This window comes from Mus caroli, chromosome 11, assembly GCF_900094665.2.
Source record: "Mus caroli chromosome 11, CAROLI_EIJ_v1.1, whole genome shotgun sequence".
Classification (NCBI taxonomy): domain Eukaryota; kingdom Metazoa; phylum Chordata; class Mammalia; order Rodentia; family Muridae; genus Mus; species Mus caroli.
In genome coordinates, this window is record NC_034580.1 from 18,887,342 (window position 1) to 18,895,266 (window position 7,925).

At 43.1% G+C, this 7,925-nt stretch overlaps 1 long non-coding RNA gene across 2 annotated transcripts in view; it reads right to left on the bottom strand.

Annotated features, from left to right (window-relative positions):
• LOC110305948 overlaps positions 1-5,729 on the bottom strand; it is a 12,537-nt gene extending 6,808 nt beyond the window's left edge. Inside the window, exons 1-2 of one of the 2 annotated variants that reach the window (XR_002379210.2) lie at positions 5,071-5,729; positions 1,700-1,837 (exon numbers count right to left, since the gene is read on the bottom strand). This is a non-coding gene — a long non-coding RNA (uncharacterized LOC110305948). Of the gene's footprint in view, positions 1-1,200; positions 1,838-5,070 lie in introns of both variants that reach the window. The other variant, XR_003838171.1, reaches the window with a different exon arrangement.
• Between the last annotated feature and the right edge of the window lie 2,196 nt (positions 5,730-7,925).

The following is a 7,925-nucleotide window of genomic DNA, read 5'->3' on the forward strand; positions in this document are numbered from 1 at the left end:
GGGGCGAGGGAGGGGAGGGGGGATAGCAGAGAGAGACCAGTATGCAGCACATTCCTCTTTTCTCAGTATTTGGGAGACTGAAGTGGAAGGACCCTGACTTCAAGACCAGCCTGGGCATTATAGCATAACCTGGACTTAAAGAAAAAAAAAGATACTAGACACAGTTTAATCAGCACCGAGACTCAAAGATTTTCCTGTTGTCTTAAAACACCTAGATACATTCTAAAGGATGTTCTGGGGTGGAGAAATGTCTCAACAGTTAAAAATACTTGTACAAATGAGAAAATTACTCTGAAGGGGCACTTATGTTTCTCCCCCCAACACTAAATAACTTAAAATTTGGACATAATTAGTCACTAGTTATAAAATCAGAAACTTGAGCATGAAATAAATCCTTAGACCTAGTTAGCATTATAAATGCTTACATCTAGATTTCTTTTGTTGGTTTGTTAGATTTCTTTGACAGGGTCTTGCTATGTAGCCTTGGCTTCCTGGAGCTTGCATATAAAGCTGACTATCTTTTAACTTTGGGGAGACCCTCCTCTCCCTGTCTCCTGAGCCCCTATACTTGGTGAAACAATAGGACTCTTTCTGATTGTGGAAAGTTAAACAGGAAAATGTAGTTGCTAGTGAGAGAACTGAGGGAAAATGCCCCACAGAGAAGTCAAGACCAGGAAGGTCTTGTGGTAAAGGTGGGGTGACACCACTGTTTCCCAATTTTGTGGCTGAGGATTTAAAACAATCTGGTTTTAGAGATGAATCCTCTGACTTTTTTTCTCCATGAGACATGGCAGTGATTTGATTCCTGTCCTAGGATTTATGTCAGAACATTACATCTCTTTCTGATTCATGTTTGGGAGAACCGGGACAAGTCTCCAATGCTAATACATGTGGTAATCTCCACCTGTCTTGGGAGGTAGGGTCTGTTCAAAATGGCCTCACTGATGACTGAATACCAAACCAGAAAGTTATTTTTTTCCTACTAGATACATCTATAAAGAACATGTATTAGGCATTGTAAGATTAACAATAATAAAATACAGCAAGTTCAACTCTAGATAGCCCTACAAAAGTGATGTGAATATGACTTCTCCTATGCAAGTGCTAACTAGGCCCAACCTGCCTTAGATTCTGAGATCAGACAAGATCAGTGCATTCGGAGTAGTATAGCCATAACCTGGTCTCTAAACAATAATGTACCGTATTGTACTCAGCTTTCTGGTGACATGAGGTGACACAAGGTCAATGTGAAGAGATCAAATGAGGTGAATGACTAAGCATTTGTCAGGAACTGTGGCAACCGATGTGTAGTTCAAGGTGACAGCAAAACTAGCACAGATCCATTTCCTTCTTCACAATTTGTTGTTTTCCAACCTAGACTGGAACTTGCTATATAAGGAAGGGTGGCCTTGAACTCTCGGTGCTCCTGCCTCCACTTGCCAAGCACTGTGATGTTGCATGAGCCACCATGACTAGTTTTCTTTAAAATTTCTGATAAGAATGTGTAGATCTTAGTTACTTTAGCATTCGGCATTTTTTCCTCTCCTTACAGCGTCAGTTCAAGGAAGTACTGCATGACTTCTCTTTGGCATATTCAAATTGTCAGGATCACTACTCACAAATGCTCTGGCCACTGTTAAACATGAGCACTGTGACACCCACCCTGACAGTTCATCTGATAACCAAGACTGAGGCAAACCTTAAAAGCCCTCATTTCACTTGCTCTCAGTGGGCTTTAAGTCAGATGTGAAGGCACACAGCACACTCCTGTCATTCCAGCACTCAGGAAGCAGAGCCAAGGGGACTGCAAGTTTCAGGATACATAGTGAATCCTTGTCTAAAAAAAAAAAAAAAAAAAATCACTAATTTTAAGATGGCAAACATTTTTGCTTCAGTAATTGGAAGCTGGGAGGTAGGCAAATGGCCTAGTTGAGTAACACAGCTAACTGACTAAGGGAAAGCAGCATCTGTATCATGGAATTGCTGCATTAGGGGATGAGTCCCCAACCTGTGAAGGATGGGGCAGAAGGCAGGAGACTGTCACTGATGTGTTTATGAAAAGATAAAGAAAGAGGAGATATGTTCTATGGGGTGTAAGTGAGGTATGGGGGAAGGGGATGTCTCAGCAGGCCCATGCCAAGGCATCCCTTCCCCCTGAGAAACCAGCCACACAATGGTATAGTATAGAATAGAGTTTATTCAGGGCATGAGGAGGGGAGTTAAGAGTGTAGTAGAGGTAGAGAAAGGCAGAGAAAGAGAGTAGAGAAGTAGAGGCCAGGCATGAACACATGGAGAGACCAGGAAGGTAAAGGGGAAGGGAAGAGCCCAAGAGGGCAGGAGAGCAAAGAGGGGGCAAGCAGCCCCTTTTATAGTGGGTCAGGCCTACCTGGCTGTTGCCAGGTTACCGTGGGGAGGAGCATACCCAGCTGTTGCTAGGTAACTGTGGGGTGGAGCTTAGACAGAATGCTAATAGTCAGCCGGGGCGTGGTGGCACACACCTTTAATCCCAGCACTCGGGAGGCAGAGGCAGGTGGATTTCTGAGTTCGAGGCCAGCCTGGTCTACAAAGTGAATTCCGGGACAGCCAGGGCTACACAGAGAAACCCTGTCTCAAAAAAAAAAAAAAAAAAAAAAAAAGAATGCTAATAGTCATGCTATGCAGAATGATGCATAATTTACAACTTATGAATCACTTATTTCTGAAACTTTCAAATTAACATTTCAGAGTGCTGGTGAGTGTGGGAAATGAAGCCACAGACAGTGAAGTGTAGATGAGAGAGACTATTGCAGCCTAGAGAACATCTCCTCCTTCCAGAAAAGGGCAGAGTCACTCTGGAAGCAATTGAGAGATCTTTAGGCTGCTGCTTCTTCTATGAGGGACAAGGAGGCTTTCCTCTGGTTTCTAGAAGGCAGGGCCTACAGAGAGAGGTGAGGCCTATGTAGAGGCCTACATAAACTGATTATGTAGGCAGTTTACTACTTTGAAGACAGTAAGAATGGATGAATTCGGGAGCCTGGCCATTTTGTTAGAATAGTAAAAATGTCACCTTGAGGTATGAAATCAGAGGCCCTTTTATAGAGAGGCTCTTCTCTAGCTGTGTTCTGGGTTACTGAGTGCTGCTAAGAACAGTCAACAGGAGAAAGTCAGTACTCACCAGTCAGTATAGACTTTCCTTTGATCAGGTTTTGTTTAAAAACCCAGGCCCTCTCATTTAACTTCCCCACCAAATATATACCTTCTCACAGAACTGGGGTGACTTGAACCAGTTCTAACCAGACTGTACAGACTTCTAATCAACTCCCTGATCTTCTCTTCAATCCCCTCCCACTGAGGTGGTAGCTCCACTCTATGAGCCTTTCTGGGGTTGCTTTACCCCCACTTCCCTCTGAAGTCTTGGGAAATCAACATGTGGCCTTGCACATGGAGATTTTATTTTGATACAGGATCTAAGTTGCCCAACTGGTCTTGAGTTTGTCATCCCTTTGCCTCAACCCCCAGGACAGTTTGGGAACACAGGCCAACACCACCATACCTCAATGCTTTACTCTGACAGCCCTCTTCCGCTCCACTTAGATCCTGTCCTTTTTTTTTTTTTTTTTTTCCAGTAAGACTGCATTAACACTGTTGTCTTTGGGCTTGATAGCGTTTGTATTTTCTCAATTTAAAAAGCTTTCACAGAAAACAAACCTATTTAAGTGTTCTTGCATTGAACCAAAATCTCCTTTGAGGTATGTTTGTTTTTTAAATTGAGAATTTGAGCTGGTGAGATGGCTCAGCAAGTGTTTACCACCACGCTTCACAAAATGACCAGAGTCCAAGCTCCAGAATACACATAGTGGAAGGACAGAACCAACTCCTGAAAGCTGTCCTCTGATGTACACACAAATATATGTGCATAAACATGAATGTTACACAACTATTTTAAAAATCAATGATATAACTATAGGCTATTTAATGTGAAAAAATGTTCATAATATACTTCTTTTTTTTTTTTCCAAAATCTTTGGTTTTTCTGATTGAAATGAAAAAAATATATTTTAGGGCTCTGTTTTGTTTTTTGCAAAAAGTAACAAACATATGGTCATTTGATGGTAATCCAACTCATAACCAAGTAATCCCCTCAGAATCCTAACCTCCAAGCAAGCTGGCTTCTGCTTCTCTATCAAATGTACTGTTTACTGACTCCATAATCATTACCATGAGAGAGAACACATGCTAGCACTAACGATATTAACAGGCATTAACTCTGGGCAGAGGAATTCATGGCGTCTCCTTTTCCAGTGTGTTCTCATGTTTCTGTGTGTATTCGGGGGTGGGTGACAGAGGACAAACTTCAGGAGATGCTGCTCTCATCCCACCATGTGGAACCTGGAGCCTGAACTGAGGTAGTCAGGCTCACTGCCATGCCCTCTTCCCACCAGCAACTTCACACACCACTTTCTAACATTTCTAACTAAACATACTAGTTTAATTTTTGAACAATTTTAGGAAAAAACTCATAATCTAAAAAAACTGTGTGTGTGAGAGCACATGCCTGTAACTGCCCTGGAACTAGTCTCACAGCTGTTGTGAGCTGCCCTTCACGGATGCTGGGAATCAAAGTGACTCTCTGTAAGAGCAAGAAATACTCCTAACCACTGAACCATCTCCCCACCCACAAAAGAATCCTCATAATTAGAAATTTAAGGTCTCATACTTAAAATACACATTAGTTAGTCCAACTTGATTTTGCGAATTTTCATTTAGAAAGCCCTCAAGATGTAAAGGTCCTGATGTTTACAAGTAAAACCTCTTAAAAATTCTGTTCTTGCTAATGGGTAAATATCATTTAAGTATAATGTTTCTATCAGTTATATAATTTATGTTAAGCCAGACAAGGATATATGCCATAATTAATAAACGGGTATCCTTCTGATTTTTTTCCTTTGTCCATTATTTAACTGGTTGGTTTGAAAATGTCTGACCTGGAAGTCCTATGTGGCTACCAGGCCTTCCAAAGTTTTTCGTCCCCCAAAGTCCATGATTCTTGTCTGCTCTGTGAAATTATATATAGTTTTATGTCAAACTTACCACTCAATCCCTATGGAGTTTTTAGTCAAGACGATGCATTTACATTGCTTTACTTCAATTTTTCTTCTGCTAGGGATTAAACACTGAGCCTCTAACATGACTATAGACAGCTGTCACTTAGCTAACTCTCCTGAGCTGCAGACTACACCTTACATTCTACATTCACAGTCCATGTCCCCAAACTTCAGCCAGGTGTAGCGGCACAAGGCGGGAATTCTGCTCTGAGAAGCCAAGAAAACTAAGCTCCAGGCCAACCTGGGTTACAGAGTAAACCCAGTTGCGAAAACAAATCTCCTATCAGCTCTTCTACTCAAATGTCCTGCTAATGCCTCAAAACCAAAATCCATTCGTTTCAACACACATCATTCCAAATTGGTTATCAATCTTCATCCCAAACAGGTTTGTTCTATTTGGTTTTCCAATAGAGTGATTGGCCGAGGTGTCTCCATATCCAGCGTCTGGGTCTGGAGGATGGCCGTTTTGTCCCGATGCTCCTCACTCTTCCTCAAGAGCTAACCTGAGCCTTCTTTCTGAAGAACCTGGCCTCCACCTCCCATCCTAGGGCTCTGAGGAAAGCCTCACTTGGCCCCTGGGAGCTACCAGCCAGGAGCGCCCTGCGAACTCAGCAGCGTCAGCACTACCCTAGACCTTCAGTCAGAGTACAGATCACCTCGCCCACTTGCGCTGAGCGCACCCCGCTGGACCGCCTCTGCACATGCGCACAGCGGGCAGGGCCGCTCTAGGCACGCAGCGTGGTCCCGTCTCGTTGGCACCGGCGATGACCGCGCCCGCCCTGTACGCTGGAGCGGGAGGCTGGCCTGCGTGCTGTTCCCACGCTCTTCTCCACACCTCCGCGATAAAGGCGCGGGCGGCGCGCACTCCAGCGAGAAGAGGGATCGCGCTTCCTCAGAAGGCTAGAGGTCCCTCCCTCAGCCGTCACGGCTTCCCTCCGTGGCCCTTAATCCTCTGGGGCGGGGGTTTGTTTCTAAGGCGCTGAGCCCTTTACCTTTCCGGATCCGGGCATGGTGCTGGCAACGCCTCTCTCCTCGCCTCGTCGTAAAAATAATGCGTTAAAAAAATTCAGTTTGTTATGCGAGCAGCATTCCAACAGTACACAATTATATCCGAAATAGTTAAGCAATAAAAGAAAAAAAAATGACGGGCGTTGTTGAGGCAGGAGGATTACTGCGAATTCTACTCCACCTTGGGCTACATACCGAGATTGTGTCAAAAAACACGGAGTGGGGGAAATTTTTCGTTGGGAACCAAAGGTATAGTCAAGGTCAGCTTGAGACATGCCTGGGCTACCTAAGGTGGCTCTGCCCACCAGAGTGGGACACAAAATCCACAAGGATGAGGGTATTGTCATACTGCTATGTAAATGTAGAGTTTTCAAATATGCACAAAGGGGTTTTTGGTACCTGTTTTTCCAGGTCTTAGATACATTTTAAGTGGTCGTATGGCTATTCTAGTTGTTTAAAGAACCCATAGTTACTGGGCCTTTAAGGTATTTACAATTTTTCATTTCTACAAGCAATGATAGATTGCTAGATCAAAGGGAATGCCCATTTGTAAGATTCTGAACCTTAACAGAGACTTCCTAGAAGTGTTCTTATTAAAATGCATTTTCCCAGTAAGTATTAGAATGCTGCGTGATAGCATGAATCATTCTGTTACTAGTCAGCCTTTTGTCAGACTCTTGTATGAATTTGCATTTTGTTACCTAGGTATAAAACTGAATACTTCCCATATACTTATTGGTTTTTATGAATTCCTTGCTTATAATTTGTTTTCTTTATATTTGAGGTATTAACATTTTTTTTAAAGATTTATTTATTATATGTAAGTACACTGTAGCTGTCTTCAGACACTCCAGAAGAGGGCGCCAGATCTAGTTGCGGATGGTTGTGAGCCACCATGTGGTTGCTGGGATTTGAACTCTGGACCTTCAGAATAGCAGTCGGGTNCTCTTACCCACTGAGCCATCTAACCAGCCCATAGGTATTAACATTTTTAAAACTTACAGTGCTTTTGTATATTAGCAATATTAACTTTTATTTAAATATTGCAAAAATCGTTTGGCTATTAAAGTCAGTAAGGTTTAGTTTGTGAAAGGTTTTAACTTTGTTGTAGGCATATCTAATCAAGCTTTCGTTCCTCTCTAACTTCCTGCTTACCTTATTGCATTACCTTATACAGTTGCAGGGTTTTTATTGTACATGTGCACACATGTCATTTACTTCATTTGAAGTTTACTTAAAAGGAGTAAGATTTTTCAAAAAGCTCCCCCCCCCCCCAAGACAGGGTTTCTCTGTATAGCCCTGGCTGTCCTGGAATTCACTTTGTAGACCAGGCTGGCCTTGAACTCAGAAATCCACCTGCCTCTGCCTCCAGAGTGCTGGGATTAAAGGCATGTGCCACCACGCCCGACCTCAAAAAGCTTTTTTTAAAAAGGGCTGGTGAGATGGCTTGGCTGGTAAAGGCCCTTGCTTTGAAGCCTCAGGTCCTGAGTTGGATCCTTAGAACCCACATAGTGGAAGGAGAGAACCAAGTTTGACAAGTTGTGATATGCATCTCTTTCCACATGGTAAAATATTGTAATAAAATTTAAAAGGGAAGAGAGGGCTGGAGATATACGATGCTCAGTATGGCAGAGACAAGAGGCAGAGGCAGGCAGATCTCTGAGTTTGAGGCCAGCCTGATCTACAGAGTGAGTTCCAGAACAGCCAGGGCTACACAGAGAAACCCTGTCTCAAAGAGAGAGAGAGAGAGAGAAACAGAGAGAGAGAGAGAGAGAGAGAGAGAGAGAGAGAGAGAGAAGAAAATGCTGCTTTTACAAAACCCTAACTTTCCAA